The following is a 26,501-nucleotide window of genomic DNA, read 5'->3' on the forward strand; positions in this document are numbered from 1 at the left end:
CATTGCCCCTCCTATTTGGAAAGAAAATGCACATTTTAAAACACACTTTTTACAAACCCAGTTCCAAGGCCAGGACTCTGCCGCTTCCTCACTCCGGATGCATTGCCCTTTTGGCAGCCCACCGAATCCCCTTGTGTCTGCCACTGCGGCGTCGCTACCGGGGCTCTCCCGCGCTCTTCCTCGTGCTCCCTTAACTCCAGTGCAACTGGAGATGGGGAAGCAATGAGGAAGACTGGCTTTCAGTGTGGTGCTTGTGCTCCTGTATGTGAACACTGCGCTATGAGCTCCCCGAGCGCTGCCTGCTGCAGCTTTCAGGGCTGAGAAGGTTGTGCACCCTGGACTTAGAAGGAAAGCACAGCATGCTTATTGCGCGTTGCGTGCCATGGATCCCAGGGAAGCCCTCTTCCTAAATCTCAGAACCCACCCCTCATGAATAGACATGCCCCTACATACCACAGACGGGACACACAGTCTCCAAAATCCCCCCCTGCTTTGATGGCTGCATTCCACAATACCTGCTGAAGAACCTCTCAAGAAGGTTCTTCCACTCGCGGCTTCTGCCACCAGCAGGCAGTCCAGCAGGTGGCACAGAAGACCTCACCCTGCCCAGTCCTTCCTCTTTCCTCATGGGCGCTGTCATTTCACATTGTAAGGCTGCGGGCAGAAACACTCCTGCAACCTGGCAAACCTGCCCTGAGACTCGTCCATCCTCATTGCGTTGCCTCTCCACCAGGAGAGCCGGCCTTCCCACCACCAGCAAACTCCCCGTGCAGAACGATCTTCTGCATCAGGCCATCCTGCCCTTGGCGATGCTTGGCAGGCATCCGCTGGCCATCCAAGGGGACTTTTTATTAGGGTTATTAAGTACAGCGTCTGGGCATCCCGCACGAGGGCACCTCATTAGCATTCATGCCGCCCGTGCGCTGACCCATTTTGAGTTTTACAAGGAGCTGAAAAGCCCTCTTGCGCCCTCGCCATGGCGACATTCAGCGCACGGACATGGGATGCGGTCTGGACTTCTCGCGACTGTCGGGAGCTGCTGCTGCAGGCCAGAGACATCCTTTGCCCAAGGATTTATGGCCACCGAGCTCCGTGCGCTGGGTTAAAACAGCAGGCCTGGGAGAGGGCGCAGGGGGTCAGGAGGGAGCGCCGCTCCATGCAGCTAGTTCACCCCCACCCGCGGTCTTAAAACATTTCTGACCGCTCTCCTTAATCCTCAAAATCATTAAATCTTGTTTTCATGCAGACTTATGTAGGGAAAAGAGGGGTTTGGGGGGGGGAGAGAGACACATTCCAGCAAATGAATCTGCTTTATATTACCCTCAAAATATTACCATAAAACCAGAGAAGGTAGGCAAAGCTATGCTCTTGCGGCTCACGGGGGCCTAGTTTATCAAAAGGTGAATGCGGGTGTGTGGAACGGGGGGTGGAAACAACGTCATGTCAGGCTTGATTTAAGACAGAATCCAGGCTGTTCAGGGGGGCACTTTTCCCCACCTATTATAGAGACCTCTCTCTCTCTCTCTCTCTCTCTCTCTCTCTCTCTCTCTCTCTCTCTCAAAGGAGGGGAAAGGCAGGCTGTAGGAGTTCCAGTGAACAAAACCACCCCTCCACCATCAAAAGCCGATTGCATTCAGAAGTGCTCCTCATGAGCAATTCCGCAGACTGTGGAGGAGGAGAGGCGCTGGACCAACAGGAGCATCTCAGCTTTGTATAAAGCAGGAACGCGAGTGTTCGACAATTAGGGTGCAGGTTGACCAGCTGCTGGGCGTGCAGCCCTCGGCAGGGGATGTCCCCTCTCTCCACGTCGCAGGAATTTCAGCCACTTCGTAAGAAGACTTAGCCTTGATCCAAAGCTTTAAAGGGTTCAGAGCGTAGCACAAGTATTATTTTAATATAATCCCTACAGTGACCACCAGGCACGGTAGATCTCTTCTATTCTCCCTACATGAAGTCCACCAGTGGCTGAGCGCTGTAGACAGGAATGGCGGTAGGTGGCTGAGCACATCACGGCTAGTGATAGATCACTTCATATCTGATCCCCATGTTTCATCATAAATCCGTTCCATCCAATCTCCACATCAATCTGCAAATTCAAAGAAAAACGCTTGAAAAGTTGCATTTATTTTTGTACAGCTTTCCTGAACATTGGCTGCAACTTTTCCCAATATATGCATTTCTGTGCCTAACTTTCTCTAAAACATGCAGTTTGGTGTGTTGTTTTTGAGCTGAAAACTGAAGTTCAGTGTTTATACATAAAATATTAGCTAGGGAAGGGTAAATTTGGTTAGTTCTCTTCAAAGTGCTAAATTAAGTCTCATTCCTAAAAACAACATTGAAGTACCTCTCCGGAGTGGCCCAGTTCAGTTTGCACTACTTTTCAGGGGAAAGTGAAAACAAGGCTTTTTAAAAGCATCATCAGGATGTTTCATCCTCCAAGAACTTGCCTTCAGCGTGGGATGAGAGATCATTGCAAAGTCTGTTTCATGGATTGCTGGGTGGCTTCACTTGTGTTAAATATTGATTGATGCAATCAAATTTGGCATATTTGTTTGAAGGTGAATTTGCAAATTGCTGAAAAGCTAGAAATCCCTCCAAAATAGGTAAATCCCTGAAAAATATGCAACACTTTAGCTTATGAGGAAACACACAATTTTGGATAGTGCCTTTAAAAAAAATCTATAATTAGATTTATTTGCAGTTATGGAAAATTTAAAAAACAGTCTTCAGCTTTGCAGAATCTTATGATCATGCCTTACCCAAAAAACAAAAAACAAAACAGACTGGATTCTTAGAAATTCAAACTCATTTGAGGCTTCTGAGGGTTTCTCTGATATCCTGCTTCCAACCCAAGATAAGCAAGTCAACTTTCAAAACAAAATACACTGATCTGCGAATTCTGGGATAAAAAGCCAATCCAAGCATAAATATCTACCCATGTTTGCTGTTCCCAAATATGCCATTACAACTCTTAGCTCACCTAACATCCCTCTACACACAAACACACCTGCACACCTATCATATTAAAATGTGCGTGTCTTTTGAAAGCAGATCTTCTAGACACGCACACTTACATTTTTGTGGATTGCCTACATTTCTTTCCACTGCGAACTAAATACAATAGTCCACAAATGTGCTTAGAGAGAAGTGTCACAAGCAGTGCTATCATGGTCAGTTTTGATGCACTGGTCCCCACTGTGAACTTACCCCAAGGAGAGGACAATGTTTTAGCTGTTTATTTCGTATTGACAGATCAGGCACAACGGTTCTCATTTCTGCCAAGAGCACCCCTCGTTACAGCTGGCAGACCTCCATTGCCCTTGCAGTCCATGGCACCCCCAAATACTCTGCCTCGCAACATGGCTTGCTGCTGGGAGAGTTCATTTCTCCCCAACTACGGTGAGGATTCCAACCTCCCCACTACTGAGACAGAGATGGTGGCACAGCCATTTATGGTGGCACCTCTATGAGGACTTGCCCCACGGGTCACCGGTCCTAGCACACAGGGTGACCCAGCCCTATTCTGCCCCAGGGAACAAAGTGAGGGTTGGGTTCAGTGCCACCATCACCCCAAGTGCCCCCAGTCCCTCCTCCAGGAGACTCTTCTGTGCCCTGGTTAGCAAAGACCTGGATCAGCCCCCTCCATAGAAGGGGCAAATTTGGTCCAAGGGCTGCCCGTTGCCGACCTCTGAGCTAAGCACTGTGAACAATGGAGCACCCACTCCGTCATGCCTCCAGCGCATCCTGACACTGCTCTCCAGCAACCCAGGAGGAAGCATGGCCCCTCTTCATAGACAGCTATGCGCACACCATGCGCGCATGCGCCGGGGTTCTGAAAAAAGCATCCATACAAGAGGGGGATTATTCATCATCAGAAGAAAGAGAAAAATGCTCAAAGGAGGGGAAGGATTATTACAATGAAGGCAGGCGCTGCAACGCCGGATAAAAATTAAAGAACACACATTTCTTCCTGTTTTTCCAATTGTTTCATTTGAAATACAGATTCCCATTGCAGCTGGTGGCCTCCCTCGGGGATCGCAGGCCTGCCCGTCCGCGTCGCCGTTCAGCCGCTTTGATGCGACGAGGATGATTTTCAAATGCATTTGATGTCTACACACTCACGCATTCCTGCAACTCTTCCTTCCCTTTTATTCCCCTTCCCCCCCCCCCAGTTTTAAGTCTCCCCCTGCTACTTAGGGGGCTGCATCCGTCTGATACAGCCTCCCAGTTCCACATAAGAGCAGCTACTCGATATTGAATTAGGGAACTCCTCATGTAACGCGTCTCGCCAATTACAAGGCCGGATTGCTGTTCCCTGATTTATAATACATTACTGTGTTAAGTAATATAACATTATAGATACAATTTGTACCTCTCTCACTCTCTACAGATTAGAGAGGTGGCACATGAAGAGTGGATCATTAAACAGCCGTGGAAGGCTAGGGGCCAAGCTTCTCTGTTTAACAAGCTGCTCCAGACTCCTCCATCCACAGAGAGGGAGACAAGAATAAATTGCTAGTGAAACTTATTACAAATCATTTTCTGCGGGGGGGGGGCATAAGCACACGCATGCACATGTGGACAGTGCCTTTCCATATTAAGATAAACATGGGATTTTGTGCTTTATGAGGCACAATGTGCCGAATTCGTCCTTTTTTCCCTCCAAGTATTTTGTTGCACCTTTTGCAGAAACGGAACAAAATAAATGCACAAGAAACTTTAAGAAAAGAAATGGGGAAAAGAAGTAACATTGTGCATATTGTGTGTGTGTGTGTGTGAACCCATATCACTGCATAAAATTAAATGCATCGATTATACATGAGCTTCAGCAAAGGCAGACAAAATATCTGTATATGTGTCCATTTGAGACTGGTTCCTGTATGCTATTTCAAATATCGGAAGTACTACAAGGTCCTCAATACATTCCATTATAGGAAAGGAAAATTATCTTTCTTAATACTAACAGCATTTTGGCTGCAGAAAGCACGTGGACAACCCTGACTGTGCTTTACCCTCCAAGAAAAAGGCAGATAGTTCATTTATTTATTTAAAACTTTCCTAGCCTGTTCCTTACCGAAGTCTTGGGATGGTTTAGCAATACAACAATGTAAAATAAAACTCAGCATCCTAAACAATTCCAACTGACAATAAAATCCCAATTAAAACAATCAGATCTTAAAACATTGGGCAAAAAACGGTTTTATTCTGGCACCGAAAAGAATAACGTTAAAAAAAGAATATGTGCATCTCAAAATATTAAAGAGTATTCCAATGCAAAGTTTGTCTGTATCATATAAATCTGTATTACATATTATAAACATATATATATATATATATATATATATATATATATAAAAGTTTATCTGTATTATAATATTATGCACACACACACTTATATAAATATATAATACAATGCATCCTGAGTTGAAAGGAAAAAAGGTGGGTTATCTTCCTCTTCCTCCTCCTCCTTCTAACTGACATTGCATGGGCCTGCAACGTGGCTTAAAACAGGAACTGGCTACGGGGCATTTTGGAGTATAGCCTCCATACTCTCTGGCCATCAATCCTATTTTAAAATGCTGCTGTTTTAGGATCTCACAGCCTCCCCTATGAGGTACAGCTGGTAGGAAAGAGGGACCTGACCTCAATCATGCCAGGAACTTTGTTCCTGAGCAGGGAATTGAATTCGGGTCTTCACAGTCCAAATCCAACACTCTAACATTCAATGCCAGGCAGCTGTAGGAGTTTAATTAGCATAGAAGTAATTTATAGCACAAGACACCTTGATTATTACTACGAGGAAGCAGTAACCACTAAAAAGATGGACTCTTTGACCTCTAATTTCTTTTGCCTACATTTCATCTTTGAAGTCAAACAATGTGGATGCCAGGTATTAGCTCCAGGAAATGCTCTGCAGATTTGTAACCTTCGCTGCAATATTAGAATAGTTCTACCTGGCTCTTCAGCTTTATTAAACTCCATTATAATCCCCTTAACGGTGACAATGCCTTTTTATAATGCCACAAAATACAGAGCTTCCAGGCTCTGTGATAGGACAGGACAGGCCGAAGCTGCTACGGCTGGTGATCTGCGCCTTCCTAAAGCCTAGGTCAAGATCACCTCAGTTTTCGCAGAATTATCCAGTAAGGCCGCCCTCACTGTGTTTGCCCGGGAAGGAGAGACTAGTTAGATTTGCAGTGATCCCTGTTGAGGAAAGGATCAAAGCGGACTCCAGGGGCCAGCCTCCCGCTGCTTTCTCGGCTGCTGTTCGCGTGGCGAGCTCCCCTGTAGCCACACACGGACGCAGAGAGCCATGGTGGGCTCACCAGAAAGATGTTCTCAGCCCTTTGCCATGTTCTTTGGCCGTACGTGGAAGTGGAAAGTAGGGGAGCTACTTGTGCACCACCCAAAAGGAGGACGTGAATTACCAAAAGGGAGGATGTGAGCTAGGGCAACGGGGTGTGTCGTATTTGCACAAGTTTGCTTGTACAATGCTTTCTCTGCGGTGGTGTCCCACCTATGGAATGCGCTCCCCAGAGAGGTCCGCCTGGCGCCATCGTTATTTGTTTTTCGGCACCAGGCGAAGACCTTTTTGTTTAAACAATGTTTTAACAACTTTTAATATCTTCTATAGGTTTTAATTTGCAGTCAGGGTGAATCTAGATTTTATGTGCACTATTTGTATTTTGTTTATTTATTTTATGTAAGCCGTCCTGAGGCTCAGGCGATGGGACGGCATACAAAAATTCTAAATAAATACAGTGAAAGCCAGTGTGGGGCGTTGGTTAGGCTTAGACTGGGACTTAGGAGATCGGGGTTCTAGCCTCCATTTGGCCAGGGAGTTCACTGGACCACCCTGGCCCAGTTGCTTGGCCTGACCTGCCTCACAGGGCTGGAGAGGAGGTGGATGATGTAGCCCACCTTGCGGGAAAAAAGGTGGGGCATCCCTATCATGAATAAGCAACATATAAACACCGAGGATTTAGCTTAGGGCCTAAATGTGGAGGAAGGAAGATACCTCAGAATCTTTCAGGGGGGTGTTTGTTGCTGCTTATTTTATTTATGCTTATGAAATCCTAATCCTAATGTTTTTGGGTGATTTGGTTTAATTTTATTTAATGCTTCTATATTTTGTTAGGGATTTTAATTTAATTTTAATTTAATTTTGGATAATTTATTGGTTGTGTTTGCCTTTTATTTTATTTGAGGGGCTTCATTATTTTATTGTTCCATCTTTTATCTGATTAATACTTGTTTTATTGTAATTTATGTATGTTTTTATATTTTAGTATTGTAAGCTGCCCAGAGAAACTTCGGGATATGGGGTGGCATAGAAAAGGAATTAAACAAACAAACAATAATTGGGAATAGTCAGGATATAGATAATAACACTAACACAAACAACAATAACACTAAGAACAATAACAATAGGCTTCTCAGAACTGTCTGCATTTTACTTGATTTTTTTAACTTAAAAAACCCTGCAACCCCCTCTCTACAGCTTCCTGTCAGCTGCACTACCCATAATGCCTTGAGAGCAACAGGGCATTATGTGGCTTCATGTGGCTTTGCTCCCTTGGCATTCTGGGAAGAACGGCTGGCTGGGTTTCTAGAAGCGTTTTCTGCTGGCAGTGCTTCCTAGAATCCCATAGGTGCAACTTTCTGCCATGGCCTTCCAAAGATATTCCCAGTTATTCTCTGTCTGCTGGAAAGCTCTGGAGGCAGCCTCAGACTGCTGAGAAAAATTCTCAAAAAGTGGGGTGGGGGGAAAGCAAAAGGAAGAGAAACAGAAAACCTTCAGTCAGGGATGCCAGAGGACTCTGCCACAGAGGCACATGAGTTTGAATTTCTAGGAATCTCCACAGATTCCTTAGCAGGCTGGCTTTTTCTGAGCCACAGACTCCACCCACCTGTGAACCATTTGTAAAGTTTCCATACAAATTTACATTAATTCTCCCAGAGAAAAATATGAAAAATTACAAATTACAAACGAAACATATGCATTCCCCCATAGACTGAAGTGTGAAAATGCATATTATTCGGGGAGTTGCACATTTGGGGTGTGTGAATTGGCAAAAACATGTATGAGCATATTTGTGCAAACTCCGATCCAGTCGACAAGCAGATGACAGAATGAAAAGCACCTGACAATACATGAAATGTAGGCAGAATGGATTTTAAAACATCTGTATGTTCTTACTTTTTGTTATTTTCTCCAAAGGGTGGGGGGATTAGTTGCCCCCTTGTAAAGTTACTTAGTGCAAATGGCAACACATTCCAAAAATTTCTGCTTTTGGAGAAAATAACAAAAAGTTACCCCCAATTTTGCAGTTCAAGAATATTTGGGGTGTCACTGGTGGAGGAATTTTGTCCCCAAATTTCCATACGTTGCATCCGCACAAAAGAAAATGGGGTTGGGGAGATGTATGTCAGGTTAAGCCCCCCTCCAGGATTAAGCAGCTATACAAAAACACGGTCTTAGCAACATCCAGGTTTTAGACCAATTCTGGGACAAGAGCAGTCCAATAGTTCAACCCACTACCATGCAACTTGGTGCTGCGTCCAAACGGTCCTATTTCCAGTGCATCTCCTGCCGCTGTATCTAATTTACAAAATGAATATGCTTTAATTTTCCTTCTTCATGCATTGTGCTTTTTCCTCATTTAAAACACTCACAGCCTCTGGCAGAAAAGGACACCACATTTCAGTGTAAGATGAAGCTTCGGCTTCCCCCGCCCCATATTCCGTCTCCTCTCTCCTTGATATGCTGCAAAATGGCATGGGTCAAGGGAGAAAAAATGTGTATGCAAAAATTATCACACCCCACTGGCCTCGGGATTACAATTTTGCCATTTCCAACACGGGCTCGTCTTCCAACAGAGCACAGCGACCGCATTTCATTGATTTGAATGCTCACGTGTGCAAAGTAGCTGAAGGATTGTCTGAGAGGGGTGCAGGGATGTTCATAAAATGCGACATCGGAAATGCGATAAAAATTAAACGTCAGAAACCACGGTACAACCTGGCAGTGCTAACATGATTTGAAATACAGGAAAGGGTTGAAACCGACAGAGAAAGGAAGGCTGACAATTCCTAGGAAAATAAGAGAAGAAGAGTAAAACATAAGAGTAAGAAAAAGAGTAAAACTTAGGCCTCAGGCAAGCCTTTCTGGGAAGTTTGGTCCACTGCTGAGGAGCCAACATGGAAAAGTCCTTCTTCTTAGTGGACACTCAGCTTGTTTTCTTGGTCAGGGGCTCTCGGAGGAGAATTTTTCAAGATATGGGAGGAGATGAGCTTTCACATGACTTGGCCCCAAGTTGTTTAGAGCACTGAATGTTAATAACAGCAACCCGATGCTGAAGAATGCTGGTGGGAAGGGATCCACCAGGAAATCAGGCCCTTCTTCCATGCCTTTGGCATTCACAGAGTCCCTCTGGGATTTTGGAGGACTGGGCCAAGCACAAGAAGAAGCCCACAACTGCTTGGAGGGTTTGTCCACCAGGGTTTGTCCCAACCTTACTTGACAACATGTAAAAACAACTTAAATAAATACATTAAAATGTTTTTCTACCACTGTCCCTTTCAGTACATTGCAACACAGACTGGAGTTTCTATTCAAGTCCTACTCAAGCAGGTTTTCCTGTCTTTAGCAGCTCCACTCAGACCAATGTCCGTGCAGGTGTGCTCTCCACGGTGAATCACAGAAGATGTCCTGGCACCACTAAGGGCTGTTGGCTTCTGCAATGCTCCATTCATCTGGTCGAAATGTCCAAGAGCTATCAAAAAAACGCCAGGAGGCTGTGGACCAGAGCACTGAAGAACGTGGGCCTGGAAGTCCATGTCACTTGTTTGTTTGTTTTTTGATTTATCTCCTGCCTTTTTCCTACAAAGGGCTCAAGGCAGCTTGCATCATTCTCCTCCTCCATCTTATCCCCACAACAACAACCCTGTGAGGTAGGTTGGGCTGAGAGTCTGTGACTGGCCCAGAGTCACCCAGTTGGCTCCATGGCTGAGCAAGGACTAGAACCCAGATCGTCTGAGTTCCAGTCCCACGCTCTTAACCACTACACCACACTGGCTCTCCACACTTCTTCCTGGATGCTTCTGAACTTAATTCAGAGCTTAATGTTAAGCCTTGGAAGCCTATAAAGCCACACACAGCTTGGGGCCATGGTGCCCGATGGAGTCCCTCTCCCAGCCTGAACCTACCCAGCCACTGCGACCGACATCTGATGTCTTTCTCCATGTACCAGCTTTGAAGGAGGCTGCGAAGCATGGATGACGGTGGATCCATCTTCCCACTGAGACACCATTGGCACTGACATCATCCTGTTCTCAGTGGCAGGTTAACCCCCAGGCACTGAATGGCGTTTAGATGCAGGGACACGATGAACGCTTCTATCAACTGGGTTTTGAATTGCTTTACATGTTGTACATTGAGCTGTTATGCTGTATTTTACTATCCTGTGCCTGCTTTTGGATTTGGGATGTCGTGAACTGCCCAGAAAGCTTTGGTTCTTGGGTGGCACAGAAATGACAACAACGCATCAATAACACTTAATAGAAAAATTATTCCTGAACATTACCAAAAAATGCCAGCAAGAATGGTCAACTAGAACCAGGTGTTGCCTGCTATTTTTACATCAGGGATGCTCTCTCAATAGGCTGAGAATTATACTGTATATGTGCCTATATGTGCAGGTGATATGCAAATAGGAAATTTTCCCTCATGCTTTCTCAGCTGCCCACCACCTAGCAAAAGTCGCACCGTGTACTTCTCTTGACTGAGCCACTCTGCACTTAAGTATCCCCCTTCTTTTGCTACAAAGTGTTGAAATGCACCATTTTGTCATGCTATTAACACCTTAAAATGTCATAGAGGAACCTGGGGACTTATGGAGTTGTGACTCTACAGGTTTTCTTGCTGACTAGACCAGCGGCATTTGCCCGAATTGGTTTTTAATAAAAACCTGGAAGAAAAGAAATTGTCTGCCTGCAACGGCATGTTTGGAAGCCCAGAAAGGACTCCTGAGGACCGTTGAGCTGTTTAGTGACAGTATTTTCTATGCCCAATAAATTCTGTGGCTTCATAATTGCAACTTGGAGTGCACTGAATTCCCACATCTGTGCTCTGCCCTGATGCCGCTTTTGCTTATGCAGGCATTGGATGGGTGTCTTGTGGTACCGATCGGATCTCAGAAGTTGGCCGCTTTGCAAAATATTGCGATGTTATATTTGGGCGAGTTTGCAATGGGGAAGAGCTTGCCTTTTGTTATTGCTGCAGTACGGTGCAGATTTCGTTCAGGTTGCTGTTCAATGGGGCATGATGAGAATATCCTTCCCTTCCAGTCCCACCACATCTGGTGGCATCTGGTGGTCAACAGCCTGTTACTGTGAATTTGGTTGCTTCCTGACCTGATTATGCAGAAGAGAATTGAGCCACTCATCTCTAACAGGGGCCCAAATCTTTCTTGGCTGGTGGGCATACTTGAAATTTTGAGAGCGTTGTGAGTGCGTTCCCAAACTGGCTGCCTTGAGGGGCAGCCATGTCCATTCATGAAACAGCTGCCGGGCAGAGTAAGCCCAAAAGCACTCATTTCCCAGAAAGGAAATGGTGAGGGAATAAGAAAAGTGGTTTGTGCAAGAATGGAAGATCTGAGCTCCACAGCATCCTTCTGAGCAGAATATTTTTTGCTCCAGCAGCCATTTTTCAGCGGTCGACTTGCACGTGAGCATCACAGATGAATCACTGGGCACAGAACACACATGGCTGCAAAGGAGGGACAAGCAACCGTCCCCTCCAAATTCACAGAGAGAGAGAGAGAGAGAGAGAGGGAAGGCGGCTGGGTGTTGCTCCTTGATCCTGACCTGCCCCTGGAGCACCAGGTGCTGGCAGCAACAAGGAGTGCTTCCTTCCACGTCAGCTGATCCATCAGCTGTGCCCTTACCTGGATAACGGTGCCTGGCGATGGTGACCCTGGCAAACCCCCATTTGGACTGTTGCAATGCACTCTACATGGGGCTGCCCTTGAAGATGGACTGGCTACTTCAGTTGGTCCAGAACAGAGCTGCCAGGTTATTAACAGGGACCGGCAGGTACTCCCATATCACGCCAGTTCTATATCGTCAGCACTGGCTGCCAGTTGAAGTCCAGGCCCAATTTAAGGTGCTTGTAATAACCTACAAAGTCCTAAATGGCTTGGGTCCTGGATACCCGAAGCAGCGCCTTCTTCCCTATGTGCCGGCCCACCCCTTGAGATCTGAAGCAGAGGTCCTTCTCCAGGTGCCCTCTTTGAAAGAAATCAGGAGGGTGGCTACCCAGAGAAGGGCCTTTTCAGTGGTGGCACCCCAACTGTGGCATATGCTCCCCAGGGAGGCTTGTCTGGTGCCATCACTCTATTCTTTTTGGCATCAAGTGGAGACCTTTGTATTTTCCTGGTATTTTAACAATTAATTGGTTTTATCCTTGCTTATATCGTTATCATTTTATTATCGGATACAGTGCGTTGTTGTTTCTTTGTTCTTTGGTTTTTTTGTTCTTTGTAAGCCATCCAGAGATGTTTAATAATGGGACAGCATATAAAAACTTTAAACAAACAAATAAGCAAAGTGCCTGCCCACAACCTACAACCCCCCAGCAATTTATCTTCCACTCCCAGTTTAACTTTCTCTGCTTCTTGGAAGATGGACCGCTCACCTGTGAAAAGGTGAGATAGCCACTCACCTTTGGATATGCCCAAGAACATGACTTGTCCCCAGATGAATTCTTCAAAATAAAGACAAAGCTGTAGGCGAGCTCCTTCTTTTGCAGCATGTCCGCCTCGCAGTTAGAAAAGAACCAACAGTAAAAAACAAAGCGTAAATATGAGGAGGTGCAGAAGGTGCCACGAGAGGAGTTTTGTAGTCACCAGGTTGGAGTCTCTGGGCCAATCACCAAGGCAGGTTTTAAAAAGGCTTGTGGTGAGCAGCTCTTAGAGCAACATCAACAGTAGGGCCGTTTGAGCATCATCCTCTTGCTTGGCCTTAAAATAAGTAAGGGTCCACCAGCTTCCCTATCCAAGATTCAGGATCCCTTCAAGAGTCCTCAGATGATTCATATGAAGACTCAGCATGACCGGGTCAGCTGTCGCTCCTGCTTCACTAACTGCACTCCCTTCCTTAACCTTAAACCTGACACTGGGGAAAGATTCAGTGGTAAGATGTGTTGGGACAAAAGTGACACGTGGATGAGAGGTCCCATAGGGAGCCAGGAACCGGCACATCAATCATGGTGGAAACCCATGGAGCTTGTAGTCAGGGAGGTGAAGCCAGAATGGTCTGGCAGGACAAATGGTAGGGCTACGAGTTATAGTTCATCAAGCCTTGATCAGTAAGTGGGCAGTGGCTCTCTGCAAATAGGAGCAGGGTTGAATTTCAGTCTACCGCATCTTCTTGAAAACCCCACCAGTCCACAATGGATGGGGAGACCTGGGCCTCCCAAAAGCAGTGGCCAAAGGGAGTAACAGTCAAGCTCTCATCTTCTCCACATAAAAAATATGTAGACCTTTAAATGTGTCCCAGGGGGCATTAGGTCCATCCACGATGCTTATGTTCTCACCCTTTTAGGTCTTTCCTTGTTTTCTGAAGAAATGGCACACACATGTATAAAAACATAGAAACAGAGCGAGTCAGAACAGGCCTCCCGGGCCATCTAGTCTGAGCCCCGGCTTCAGCCGGCTCAGCTCATGACATGCCCACCATGTGCATGTCCAGCCTATCCTTGACCTCCCTCACCGGTGGGGCCTCAACGACCTCTCGTGGAAGCCGATTTCATACCCTAGGAGTCCTAACCATCAGGAGGTAATTCCTGGCATCCAAACTGAACCTTGGCTCCCTGAGCTTTGCTCCCTTGGAGCACGTCCTGCCTTCCTCTGCAGGGGAGAACAGGTCTCTACCCACCTCCATGTGACACCCCCTCACATACCTGTATGTCGCCAACAGATCCCCTCTGAGTCTCCTCTTCTCCAGGCTGAAGAGACGCAGCTCCCTGTCTTGTCTCATACGGCATCCCCTGCAAACCGGCCACCAACCTTGTGGCCCTGCACTGCACTGACTCTAACCTGGCTATATCCTTTCTGTAATGAGGGGCCCAAAACTGAACATAAGAGATACATGTATACACTGAAATGCTTACATACAGTCTAGCTGTTCCAATATGAAAGTCAGAGAAGTTTCCTGGATATTCAAGCCCTTTTTTTATGGTAGGTAAGAAAGTCCTACATGAAATGAATGTTTAGAATCAAGCTAACCAAGGAAAGGGAGGCCGAACTAGGTTCTTAAAAGATTTGACCAAAATAAACCCAGAAGTGAATTCAGAGGCTCTTCCTCAAGGATTTACATCAGAGGAATTTCAAGAGGAGCTACCGTAACGATTGGTAAGTCTAACAAAATACCTTTGGTGGGAGGGAGCCTTGAATAGCCACAGGAAAATATCGAAAGACGTGTGTATGTTTATCCAAGCGGATGCATTAAAAGGCTTTTTTCAGGGAGGGACTGGGGAAGAGGGGAACACAGGTGCGGAAGGGCATTTCTTCCCACCAACCTCTCCTCAATGGCTGGGCTGCATTGAAGTAACCCATAAAAATATACCAACCTGAGAAGAACCATGCTGGGTCAGACAAGGGCCTATTGAATCCCGGCTTCTTTTCACACAGTTGCCCCTGAGAAATCTACTTCCAGGCCATGAGTGGCATGGCACCCTCCCACCCATGTTCCCCAGCAGCTGGGGCACATGGGCATGCTGCCTCTGATCCTGGAAGTAGCTCGAGGCCCAGTTGCCCCTGACTGTTGCATTCTCCCTTTATTTTTCTGATCCCAATGTGCCATCTCCAAACCTTGATCCATCCTAAATATATGAAGAGGGGGACATGCACATGAAAAGACACACACACACACACACACACACACACAGATTTCTATTTTTCCCATCTCCGTAACTGACATTTTGAACTAGTGAATACTTCTTTAATATGCCCCATCGCCATCCTAATAGTACCTCACAACATTCATAAAATGTCTAGCAAGACTTTCAGCAATTTTTCTGTGAGGGGGGAAAAATACCCGGCTAAATTGAGAAGATTACCACATCAAGACATAAATCAGTGACAGCCGGCACGCTATTAGCGTTGATTTTTGTTGACAAGTTGACTGTAGGCAGTTGTGTTTCTGCTGCCTTTTTCTTGTTCTGCAGTGGGGGGAATTAAGCCAAATTCCATGCAAAAATGCAGCCCTCCCATTCAAAAATGGCAAATCCCCAAATTAGCATCTCATACTTTGAAAGGTAGCCGAGTGTAATTTTCTGTTGAAAGGTCTCTGGAGTTGTCACAGATGGGTGCTTTGCTCGTGACACTAATGCTACTGATGGTTTTTGAGAAAGCCAACCCTCTCTGATATTTGAATTCTTTTCTTCATCATCTGCATACACACCATAGTTTATCCCCATGGAAGCAAAAGGAAGGGCACTTGCTGGGTTTTTTCCCCCTTATGTGAGCATTTTGTGATCAACTGCTTCTAACCTTTAGGTTTGAACCAGGGAAGCAATGGATAGAATCCGTGGTGCTAAGAAGCAAGGAATGATGGGTAGTGAATGGTTAATCTTTTATGCCTAAACTTGAGTTCTTTTTTAACCTGAACCTGGGATAGCAAAGAGAATGGGATATTTATGAGGTGAAAAGAGACAAGAGCAGAAATAATATCCATGCAGCATCAGATAATACTTTATATACCACCATTAGCTGACCTAGTTCATGAAAATATTTCGCTAATTTTTTAAAGCAACCTGGAGGAGGATTAATATGACACAAAATGTATTTGTGCTTCCAGAAAGAGCCATTTTTAAAGGCACTGGGACGGATTCAGGTATTAATTTTGTTTCATGTGGATTCTGGTGCAACGGCAAATCAATGATCAAACCTAAGAGGACTTTCTTTCCTCCTTCTTCGAATTGCAAGTAAAATCAAGCACAATGTCTGAGCATATCCCACGGTGTTACGCGCTTAGACGGTAAGCCAGTGTTGTCAGGTTCCGGGGGAAAGTTGCTTTCGACCATTGTCACAGAGACAACACCTATTCTAGTGGCACCTTAAACATGAACAATTTCATTACAGCATAATGCTCTTGCTGACTAGAGATGTGAACTGTTACTCGTTAGATGTCACATTCTGAAATAAGCTTCCATTGCACATTCCAGCAGCCTGCTGGTGAAATTCTGCAGAAAGGGGCAGTCAGTGTGGGTGGTCCACCTCGTACAAAATTTGGAGGGAGGTTTGGAGAAGTGAAAATAATGTGGTTAAGTTGAAAAACGGGGCAGGCATCTGTTTGAGCCCATAGGCGCTTTTGCAAATTGGATACTTTGCCCTGGGCATAACCGTAAAAAGAGATGGAAGTTAGCAGGAAATAGTGTCCCCCACTTCATTTTGAAGTGGACTCTGGTGTTGGTGTTGTGATGTGCCATCATCTCCGACTTATGGTGACCCTATGAATGAAGGTGCTCCAAAATGTTCTGCCCGTGATAGCGCTGCTTAGCGTTTCTAAATTCAAGGCTGTGACTTTCTGAATGGAGTCCATCCATCTCCTGTTTGGTCTTCCTTTCCGTCTCCTGCCATCGACTTGCCCTAACATGATGCTCTTCTCCAGGGAGTTTTGTCTTCCCGTGAGGTACCCAAAGTATGGCAGCCTCAGTTTTTTTTCAATTTTGCTTCTAGAAAAAGCTCTGGCTTGATTGATTGATTGATTGATTTAGTGATTGATTGATTTATATGTATTTGTAGGCTGCCTTTAATTGCTGAGGCCTTCCTAGGTGGCTTACAATGCATAAAACATATTAACAAATTAAAACCAATTAAAACCTAACAGATTAGACACCTATAAAAGCAAGGAACGGAAAATAAAGATGGCACCAGGTGAATTTCCCTAGGGAGAGAGTTTCAGGGATGGGGGGCAGCAGCAGAACAGGCCCTTCGCCTGGTTGCCACCCTTCTCGTCTCCCTGGGGGGTGGCTCTCACAGAAGGGCCTCCTGAGCTGATCCAAGGGGGCGGGTAGGTATATATGGGTGCAGACAGCTCATGAGATTTATTCAGAGCCCACTTGTCATCTTTCTGCCAGTTCAGGATATCACAGTAGGTTACAACAATACAATATTATTTTAAAAATATGAACTGGGAGGAACAAGAAGTCTTGGTGAGGCGCGTGGGGAGGCAGAAGCCTTGCGCCCCTTGCCTGAGGGATCTCGTGAGCAGCTGGTTTGCCACAGTGTGTGCACACTGCTGAACTGCATGGGCCTTTGGTCGGATCCAGCAGGGCTTTCCTTAAGGTCTTATGTTCTTAAGTGCAGGGCCATTGCACTAATCCCCTGTGCAAGCAAAGTGCTGCTCCAGCTGTTTCAATAAAGGACATTGCCCTCTATTCCACAAGAAAAAATTGTTGTTCAATCTGGATTCCAAAAAAAGGACGAATCAGACAAGAACATATCACCCATATATGTTAGCTACTTCAGGGTAGCAAAACATTTTAGGAGAAGATCTGTCTCTGCTTTATACACTACAGCAAAGCCTTTGACTTTGACAATCACAAGAAATTACCAAGGGACCTGAAAGAAAAAGTGCCTCTACATTTGATCACCTTGGTGTGCAGCCTATAGTGGGGACAACAGAACATAGATGGAAAAATGGTTTCCTATATGCAAAGGCATCAGACAAGGGTGTATTTTGTCTCTCTATATGTTCAAGATGTCCACAGAACATATCCTAAGAAAAGTTAGATTAGGATCAAAGGAAGGAGTGCAAAATGGCAGAAGACACATCAGTAATTAAAGTAACGAAGATGATACCATCTCATTGGTGGAAAGTAGCAAGGAATTAATATGATTCCTGGAGAAAGTGAAAGAACAAAGTGAAAAAGCAAGACTGCAGCTAAATGTTAAGAAAACAAAAACCCTGGCTACAGGATGAGTACAGAAATTGAGTGTCAACCAAGAAGAAATTGAAATTGTGAAAGATTTTTGCATGCCTTGGCTCAGTCGCCAATTCAAAGGGAACCTGTGACCAAGAAATTCAAAATTCAACACTTGGAAGGGCAGCAAAGAAGGAACTGGGAAGTATAAGTGTGTTTTGCTGGAGACCAAGGCCAAGTTCATCCACACTCTTGAATTCCCAATCGCACTTGTATGGGTGTGAAAGCAGGGCAGAGAAGAAAGTTGAAGGAAGAACATTGATGCAGTCAAACATGGTGCTGGAGGAGAGCCCCTTGAATACCCTCAACAGGCAGAAGGACAAACACGGAGGTCTTAGATCAAGTCAAGCCAGAACTTTCTCTAGAAAGAAAAATGATACACCTGAGGATGCTGTACTGGAGAAGACCATCATGCTATGGAAAGTCAAAGGCAGAAGAAGCCCAGGAAGCCCAGCTATGCAATGGATTTACCCCCAAAAGGAAGTCGCAGACTTGAGTTTACAAGTGCTGAGCAGGGCTGGCAAGGAGAAGACACTGCAGAACATTTGGTCCGTCATTCATTCTGCTGCCACAAGTCGGGGGTGTTTTGACAGCATATAACAATATTCTTGACTCGCCCTCATAAAAAGTTATTGACATCAGAATTAAGGTGGCCATTGGTCCTGTAGCCTTCTTTAATTTCTGATGGACAGATAGGCCATCAAGAAAATGATCAGGAGTTTTCATGTTTCTTTCCCTTCCTCTGTCTTACACAATGAATCTATGGAAAACAAATTTGGTACCAAATGAAGGAACGCATGGCATTTTACAGAGCTTAGCCAACCTGCCCAGTGACTAGACATATCCTAAAATGTGTGTTTGTTATAGAGAGATACACAATTTTCTCTTCCATTCACTGAACATGCCCCTAAATGCAAGAGCATTCGTGGGCAAACCTTTGCACACATTCATTCGAAGAAGGCTCTTTGCAAAACATGTGATTTGGAAAAATGTGGATGTTTGCACTTTAGTCAGTGGGAAGAAGTACACATTTGGATTAAAAATGAACACCCCAAATATATATTTCCCCCGTTCAAATGTGGAGAAGACTAAGAAGCAGGAATGGGCATCAGACAAGCTGAGTTCTGGGCTGTTATTCTGAGAACCTCCCCCCAATATTTCTAGCCACCTACATTCATCAAATGCTAGAGAGGCAACTTGCGAAGCCCACCAGGGATGGTAGCAAGAACAAAAATCATAGTCCACTTGTGTATTATTAATAATACCATCCGCAGCCCTCGGAATACACCAGGTCACAAGACTCTGCATAACCAAGAACGTCCAAAGATCCTCTTGCAGTTTTTAGATTTATTTGTGGACCCAAGTAGTAAATTTCTGTGCTGATCTTTCTGCGTGGCATCACCAGGAATCTCTCTTTTGATCCTCTCTTGCATCCCACTCCCCACTTTGGTTTTTTATGCAAAGCATCGCCTTCATGCAAGTGGGCAGGAGGCCTGCTTATCTGGGTCGCATGTTCGCTGGAGGTCATTGCAAGGGTACAAACTAGAGCCTGCCTAATCCTGTGAGTTCAGACGTTTCCCTTCTCCCACCACACATAGAGTTGCGGCCACTAAAAGGAATCCTTTGCTTCTAGAAAATCTAGCACATCAGGGCAGTTCTTTCACAGAACCACCAATGCACTCCTGGAATTAGCGTATGAAGCAGCCATGCGGATCCAATCAAGGAGCCACCTAGTCCAGCCTTCTAGTCATCTAGAAGGAGCCATCTAGTCCAACCAGGGAGCCATCTGGTCCAGCCTTCCTTTTTTATTTTTTTAATAAAGATTTTATTAAGATTTTAAACTAAAAGCTAAAAAACATCAACCATCAAATACATTGGATGTACTGGGTCAGCCCCCTATAACATACCTTTTTAACATTCTGTAATCATAATCAAATCGATTTATAAAAATTTAAAAACATCTTTAAATCTAAGCCAAGTCCCGTTTCTCCAGCCAATCATAAGAAAGGTCCCAAGTTTGATAGAAGTCAGTATCTTCTTTCTCCTTCAGGAATAGAGTCAATCTGTCCATTTCTGCACAGTCCAGAATCTTTTGTAAAATCAGTTCCTCAGTGGGTAGTTCCTCACTCTTCCAGTATTGAGCAAGCGCAATCCTCGCTGCTGTGATTAAATGTAGCATCAAATACATTTCTTGTTTGCTACTATTTTCTGGTATAATGCCTAACAAGAAAATTTCAGGTTTAAAAGCTAAGGGGTTTTGTAGCATTTCCTCGAGCCATTTATGTATTTTAATCCAATACTTTTTCACATATTCACAGGTCCACCTAGTAGAGCCTTCCATTAATGCACTGGCCAGCCAACTAGCTGCCCACAGGATCCCACAAGCTGGCCAGGAGTGCAACAACACCCCCCATCCATGTTCCCCAGCAATTGATGTCCATAAGAACACTGGAGCTGGGATAGGGCCATCGGGATTCGTAGCCTTTGATAGCCTTGTTGCATCGAGGATATATCAAGGCACCAAAACTGCAGTAGGTGTACAACAGTCTAACTAAGTCTAACAATTGCAATTAGAAAACGCCAAAAGAAAAAGAAACAAAGGCAAACTTCAGGCACAGTTGGCAAGTCTCTGTGTCAGGCCACACCTGTGTGATCTGCCTGGTAAACCATTTCAGCCCCTAGTCAGACATGAAATACCACCTAACTTAGGGCTGGGATGAACCCTGGGGGAGTCCATCTCTCTTGCATTCACAGACTTGGTCACCTGCTCAGCCTGGTCTTGCAAAGAGAGCTGAGCCAAGAGGAAGTATGCAAACACTCGTGAAGGAAAGGTTACACAACCAGCAAGTTCCTTCCATGCCACGTCCAGCAGGACAAATGGCTGTCAGCCTCAGGGATGTAGGAGAAATTCACTTTGGCGCCTTTTTGTCCATGATTCTACCCAAGGTGCACCTGCTGGACATAATCTGCAATCACAGCCATCCATTTCTGAGCTTGCAGAGTGATTTTTTGACACCCCCCCCCAAATAACTCTTTGACAGAATGTGTATTTTTTAAACCTGTGCAAAACAGCATAGCGGGCAATGGAAGAATGCTTACATTTCAATATGTGCACTGTGACTCTGTACACTTGAGAAACAATTGCACAGAAATGCATGTGGATTTTCGTCCAGCACTTGCAGTTTGGTGTGGACCTGGGTCAGCACATGCTCTCAGGGAACTACCATGAGCTCAGGTTTGGTGTTTTGGGCATCCCTAGATGGCAAAGGGTTCCAAAATCCACGAGTTGCAAAAAGCTGCAAGACTTCCAGTGGGAATGTCCCCCTCTGGTAAAGCTGGGCTTCATATGAGAAACCTGTTTGCCGGTGTGTGTGGTGGAGAAATGGGTTTGCTCTCTGGTGGTAATGGAAGATGTCTCGTGTTCTCCCATCCTGAGCATGGCATTTTGCTTTCCTGGCTTCTGTGTTTTCATACAAGTCTATAAATAGCAGTTCACTGTTGCTCACTGTATAATACAATCTGTGCTTTTACAACTCATCATGAACTTCTATGTAATTTATTTTTTATTGAAGAATTCCAATTAATGGCTTCCTGGTGATTTTAAAGCCTCAAATTATCAGTCCTCCGAAAACAAAGCAGAGAACATAATTATCATAAACTGAGAATTTTTCATTTTGAAGCTTATCTGTTTGTGCTAAGTATCTTGTCTATAAGTAATTAGTACCTTTATTTTTTCAGTAAAAAATAATAATAGCCATTCTACACCACGCATCCGAATTTTGTTAAATGCAAACGTTCAGCAGCGATTCATATATATGACTATGATGAACAGTGCCAACTTGCTCCAGTTGTTAAGCGTTTCGTCTAACGATAATAGCAAGAAAATATACATGTTTCTCAAAACGTATTAGGTGGCATGCACCTTAGCAATAAATTTATTTTCCCAAGAAAAACTGCTTAGAAATATTTGAGCTGGCGCATTACTTCTGTAGCTTCATAAGCTTCGAAACCTGCAAGTAAGTTGAAGATTGCCCTTCATATTCATGTCTTCCAATATTTTTGCCACAGACAAAGCCAAAATCAATTCCATTGAGATGAGTTGAACTAACAAGAAAAATCTGGCAGTGATCTGTTGGTAAAAACATGCAATATGTTGGATTCAGCCTTTCCATAATGCCCTACCTCTTGACCGAAACCCCACAGCCTTTGACCTTGGACCTCTGACTTTGGCAATCCTCTTATCTATTGGGCATCTCCGCAGCTAGTGCTGGGCACCTCCATTTCTAAGCACCAATTCCTTGCTTTCACCATGTCGCCAGGACATCTGGCAAAAGATGGGACATGTGAGCCATACAAGCCTATAAGAGAAATTCTCTGATCAGAAAACCACATGATGAAGAAGAACCAACCACCTCCTGCTTCTTATTTAGTTTGAGTATCTGAACACTTCCTTTCTTCCTTCCTTCCTTCCTTCCTTTGCCATATCACAGCTGATGCTGTTTGGGCAGTTTACACAATCCATTAAAACAAATGTTAAAAATACAATAAATATATCTGAAAGATCAACAATGCAGGAAAATACGTTAATGTTAAAAACAGCTAAAAACAGATGAAAATACAGGCAACACAAAAACAATGCAAAGAGTGCCAGGAAGAGCAACCCTGTGGACCCCTGGCTATCCCCCAAAGGCCCCTGCATGGCCAAGTCACTACTTAAAAGCCTCGGGGAAAAAGGCCATTTAACCAGACACTGAACAGATGGCAGATCTGGTGCCAGCCGGGCTGCCGTGGGAATGTTCTTCCACAGATGGGGGTCACCACAGAGAAAGCCCTCCCCATAACTGGAACCCTCTGTGCTTCCCTTGGAGTTGGCACTTGGGAGAAGGCCCCAGAGGCTGAGCACAGCATCCAAGAGATCGTGGTCAGGGGGAGCGTGCAGGCAGGAAACGTCCTAAAGTACGTAAGGTTTTATGGGTTAAAACCAGCACCTTGAATTGGGACCAGAAGCATGCAGGCAGCCAATGCAAGAGGGCCAGAACTGGTCGTAGCTCTTCGGACCTACAGGTCCCAGTTACCCATCTGGATGCTCCATTCTGCAACAGCTGCAGCTCCTGAACCGTCTTCAAGGGCAGCCCCATGTAGAGTGCATTGCCAAAATCTATCTTGGAGATTACCAGAGCAGATGGCTGAAGCCAAATAGAGGCACCTGGAATAGAATGTGGCTTGCTTCTAAGTGTCTGCGAGAATGAGCTCCACCACCAACTTGCAATAGCTAAAGAATAGGTATTGTTTTGTCATTGTGAGGGACGAAGGGAAGAGAACAGATTCCTGGGGCATCTTGTCGAAGAATGGATGTCCTAAAGAACAGTTAGGACAAAGTTTGGTTGGGTTGGTTTCACTCCTACATCCAAGAGTGCCCACCACTCTAAACAGAAGCCTGGTGTTCTTCTCACAAAGAGCCTATAGAAAGAGCAGTCCTAAGCCAAAACTTCTCAAGTGAGAACTTCCAGCTTGAATTCCAGAGAATGGCAAGGATGGAGAGCTTTTGGTGGTTGCGTGAGGGAAAAGTAGAGATTTTCCTCCCAGAGGCACTGGCAGTGGTGCTAACTTCTATTTGTCTTTTAAAGATCCCATGAAAAGGAGGAAGTGAAAGCCACAGCCTAGAATTTGCGAGAGCTGAGCAGCGCTGTCACGGATGGGGCATTTTGGAGGGCTCTCATTCCTGGGGTCACCCGAAAAGGGAGAAGACTTGATGGCACTTCAAAACAACCATGAGATCTAGTGGCAGTGTTTAGCAAGAGATCATTGCTTTCAGGGCTGTCAGGATAGGACAAATAGGGGGGAAGGTTTGACATCTGTACAATCCTCTGAGCATCACATCTTGTGCCTCAGTCTCATTTTCACTTCTGATTGTTGCTCACTTTCTGTGAGTACAAAATTGCATAAATCAAGCTGCAATCAAATAGAGGATTCATGAAAACCTCCCCCAGATTTGCACAAATGTCATAAATTTACACAAACTTCCTTAAGAAAACATCCCACATTTCCCACCCTTGGGTAAGCACTTCATAAATGTTGGTTGATTCCAATCAGAATTCACCACAATGAAATTATCATCCATTCCTAATTACGAACAGTGGTGGTTTGTAAATCCATCTGAGCAAATATCAATAAATCTTGCATTCCATTAAAAGCAAACGCTAAAAATAAAAAGGGTCTTCAGCAAATGACAAGAATGTATTCAAGTATATGGAAAGTGAAATTTTCATTATACGATTTTTAAAAAGAGGAGGAGCTACAGTACTTTGGTCTTTGGGTATCTCTAATTCAGCACCTATATGTTGGATTTGCAAGAATTCAAAGAACTAACCCCTCCAAGACTGGCACTGGATGGATGAATCTGCCACTTTCCATTTCTCACCCCACCTTTTTAAAAAATCTTTTTATGTTCTTTTATCCTCAGCATGGAGTAATGTGTGAACTGTGCTAAATTCTGGTCAAAAATGAACTGTAACAAATTCCCACCCATCTCCAATTACAAATCAGAAAGTGAGAAGCCTGCTTGCTCATAAGCTGGAGCATTTGGGGCCGAAATATCTGAGCTGGAATGGCTACATGGACCCTTGTTTCCAAGAGCCCATAAAATAAATGAAATGTTAATGAAAAGAACACACAAAACAGCCTTCATTTACAGTCCGGCTTTGTGGTTGCTCTGGGAAAATAAACATTGTTTAGAAATCTGTAATACAGGCAAGATTTGTTCTTCAAGGGCTGCTCTGCAAAGATATTGAGGGATTTCCAGCTGGCCTACGAACACTGGCCATTAGCCTGAAGAGGAAGGTCTAGTGGCAAATTGTGAGGTCTACCCAGCAGATTTGCAAGAGAACAACGTCTGACATCTGTTGGGAAACAGTAATAGAATATATATTTCAGCACTGGGACAGAATGAGGAAGTCTTCTGGTCCAGCTCAGCCCCGCTCAGTGCAGGAATCTTCCAGCCGAGCACCCCGTATCCTCAAATATGCCCAGAAGGAGAGCACAGAACCTTCCCCGGAAGTCTGTTGCCCTGCCAAACGTCTTGTGCTCTAGGTAAGGCTCTCCTGATGTTTTTTCAAAATCTGCTGCCTTGCCATTTTGACCCGCTGGCTATAGGCTTCTCACAGACCAGGTCTGCTCCATCTCTGGCATGGCAGCCCTTCAAGGTGGCGGTCACGTGTGCCCCTTCCACACGTTTCCAGGCTGAACCTACTTAGTTGGGATGATGGCAACACTCCTCCCACTTCCTGGGTCTCACTGGGGCTCTGCTCATATGGATTTGTACTGGAGGTGTCGCTCTGTGTGTCAAAGAGGGCATCGTCCCAAGCAGGCTAAGACCAGAAAGAGACAGATCCTTTTGCAGAAGCGTTGTGGATTATGGGCTTCCACCTCCTTCCTCCAACAGTCTTCCACGCTATGGTAAACGGTTCTAAATTTCTGCTCAGATTGTTGTAATTATTTCTATATCCTCCTCATCCCCATCGTCATTTTTGCATCTATTACTATCATTATTATTTTCATCTATTATTATTAGTAGTACTACTACTAGTAGTAGTGGGGGCTTTATTGTATAGAAAATAAGTTTCAAAGCTGGGCTCCAATCTGCTTTATTGTAAGACTGTCCCAAGACCTTGGAAGTGAATAGTATATAAAAGTTTTAGATAGATAGATGGATGGATAGATGGATGGAGGGATAAGTAGTAGTAGTAGCAGAAGTAGTAGTAGAAGAAGTAGTAGTACACCCAGCAGCAGCTATACTCATGCAGTAGCATGCAAACATTTTATGCACAGCCGGGGGCTTCTTGTTTTGGAGAGATGCCTCCACCTCCTTTGGCAACCCGTCAGGGGCAGCCCCCTTGCAAAGCAATCCTTGCCACGAAGCCTGGGGGCATATGAGCAGGTCCCAGCATTCACCAGTAAAGGGCAGCATGGAACCAGTTCCAGGCTGGCTGGGATGAAAGAGGAGCATGCGGGTGTGCCTGGCAGCTGCACATGGGACACGCTTCCTCCTCTCTGGCACGGCGCTGCAGAAGATTTGGTCTTGTGCTCACAGGTGTGCTTGGAAGATGACGGAGCAGGGATATGCCGGAGTCCTTGCCAGAGAGCTCTGCTCCGGGTTCCAGAAGGCCCTTGGACAAGGCTTCCCCAGTGGTCCCTCTCCCGCCTCATCCCTGGCTGCTGCAGGCCCCCTCCCCACCAGGCAGGGCAGGCAGAGAGCCAGCCAGCGAGCAAGGAGGCCTGGGCATCTCCTGCCCCTCCTCCTGGCCACCACCATTGTCTAGGGCAGAGGGGGAGGACTGCAAGCGAGGGAGCTGCGGGGGTGCGGAAGAAGAGCACTGCAGGGGCTCTCGTCGGGGCCTCCCTGTGGAGCCTGCACCCTCAGCAAGCACCTGCCCGACCTTTTAAAACCCACCACACAGAGAACAGTGTGGTGTTTCCTTCCTGTCCCCTAGAACAGCTCCAGGAAAAGGGACCT

Source organism: Varanus komodoensis, unplaced genomic scaffold, assembly GCF_004798865.1.
Source record: "Varanus komodoensis strain SLA01 unplaced genomic scaffold, ASM479886v1 scaffold2, whole genome shotgun sequence".
Classification (NCBI taxonomy): Eukaryota; Metazoa; Chordata; class Lepidosauria; order Squamata; family Varanidae; genus Varanus; species Varanus komodoensis.